Raw genomic sequence first — 2,500 nt, 5'->3', positions numbered from 1 at the left:
TCTCTCCCCCTGTGTCAGAGCTCCAGGAGCCAGGCATATCACCCAGCCACTGGCCCTGTGATATTAAAGGGCCACACAGCACCTCCACAGGACCTCCACAGCCACACACACATGCTTCTCTCCCCTGTATCAGAGCTCCAGGGGCCAGGCTCATGGCCCAGCTTCTCCCCCTGTGATATTAAAGGCCCACACAGCACCTCCACAGGACCTCCACAGCCACACACACACACATGCCTCTCTCCCCTGTATCAGAGCTCCAGGGGCCAGGCTCACGGCCCAGCTTCTCCCCCTGTGATATTAAAGGCCCACACAGCACCTCCACAGGACCTCCACAGCCACACACACATGCTTCTCTCCCCTGTATCAGAGCTCCAGGGGCCAGGCTCATGGCCCAGCTTCTCCCCCTGTGATATTAAAGGCCCACACAGCACCTCCACAGGACCTCCACAGCCACACACACACATGCCTCTCTCCCCTGTATCAGAGCTCCAGGGGCCAGGCTCATGGCCCAGCTTCTCCCCCTGTGATATTAAAGGCCCACACAGCACCTCCACAGGACCTCCACAGCCACACACACATGCCTCTCTGCCCCTGTGTCAGAGCTCCAGCACCCAGGCATATCACCCAGCCACTGGCCCTGTGACATTAAAGGGCCACACAGCACCTCCACAGGACCTCCACAGCCACACACACATGCCTCTCTCCCCTGTATCAGAGCTCCAGGAGCCAGGCTCATGGCCCAGCTTCTCCCCCTGTGATATTAAAGGCCCACACAGCACCTCCACAGGACCTCCACAGCCACACATCCATGCCTCTCTCCCCCTGTGTCAGAGCTCCAGGAGCCAGGCATATCACCCAGCCACTGGCCCTGTGATATTAAAGGGCCACACAGCACCTCCACAGGACCTCCACAGCCACACACACATGCTTCTCTCCCCTGTATCAGAGCTCCAGGGGCCAGGCTCATGGCCCAGCTTCTCCCCCTGTGATATTAAAGGCCCACACAGCACCTCCACAGGACCTCCACAGCCACACACACACACATGCCTCTCTCCCCTGTATCAGAGCTCCAGGGGCCAGGCTCACGGCCCAGCTTCTCCCCCTGTGATATTAAAGGCCCACACAGCACCTCCACAGGACCTCCACAGCCACACACACATGCCTCTCTGCCCCTGTGTCAGAGCTCCAGCACCCAGGCATATCACCCAGCCACTGGCCCTGTGACATTAAAGGGCCACACAGGACCTCCACAGCCACACACACACATGCCTCTCTCCCCTGTATCAGAGCTCCAGGGGCCAGGCTCATGGCCCAGCTTCTCCCCCTGTGATATTAAAGGCCCACACAGCACCTCCACAGGACCTCCACAGCCACACACACATGCCTCTCTGGCCCTGTGTCAGAGCTCCAGCACCCAGGCATATCACCCAGCCACTGGCCCTGTGATATTAAAGGCCCACACAGCACCTCCACAGCCACACATCCATGCCTCTCTCCCCTGTATCAGAGCTCCAGGAGCCAGGCTAATGGCCCAGCTTCTCCCCCTGTGATATTAAAGGCCCACACAGCACCTCCACAGGACCTCCACAGCCACACACACATGCCTCTCTCCCCTGTATCAGAGCTCCAGGGGCCAGGCTCATGGCCCAGCTTCTCCCCTGTGATATTAAAGGCCCACACAGCACCTCCACAGGACCTCCACAGCCACACATCCATGCCTCTATCCCCCTGTGTCAGAGCTCCAGCACCCAGGCATATCACCCAGCCACTGGCCCTGTGACATTAAAGGGCCACACATCACCCCCATAGGACCTCCACAGCCACACACACATGCCTCTCTCCCCTGTATCAGAGCTCCAGCACCCAGGCATATCACCCAGCCACTGGCCCTGTGACATTAAAGGGCCACACATCACCCCCATAGGACCTCCACAGCCACACACACATGCCTCTCTCCCCTGTATCAGAGCTCCAGCACCCAGGCTCATGGCCCAGCTTCTCCCCCTGTGATATTAAAGGCCCACACAGCACCTCCACAGGACCTCCACAGCCACACACACATGCCTCTCTGGCCCTGTGTCAGAGCTCCAGCACCCAGGCATATCACCCAGCCACTGGCCCTGTGATATTAAAGGCCCACACAGCACCTCCACAGCCACACATCCATGCCTCTCTCCCCCTGTGTCAGAGCTCCAGCACCCAGGCATTCACCCAGCCACTGGCCCTGTGACATTAAAGGGCCACACAGCACCTCCACAGGACCTCCACAGCCACACACACATGCTTCTCTCCCCTGTATCAGAGCTCCAGGGGCCAGGCTCATGGCCCAGCTTCTCCCCCTGTGATATTAAAGGCCCACACAGCACCTCCACAGGACCTCCACAGCCACACACACACATGCCTCTCTCCCCTGTATCAGAGCTCCAGGAGCCAGGCATATCACCCAGCCACTGGCCCTGTGACATTAAAGGGCCACACAGCACCTCCACAGCCACACATC

Source organism: Trachinotus anak, unplaced genomic scaffold (assembly GCF_046630095.1).
Source record: "Trachinotus anak isolate AG129_WGS33_773 ecotype Australia unplaced genomic scaffold, CSIRO_AGI_Tana_v1 ptg000125l, whole genome shotgun sequence".
Taxonomy (NCBI): domain Eukaryota; kingdom Metazoa; phylum Chordata; class Actinopteri; order Carangiformes; family Carangidae; genus Trachinotus; species Trachinotus anak.
The sequence above is the reverse complement of the archived record's forward strand: the minus strand, read 5'-3'. Positions refer to the sequence as shown.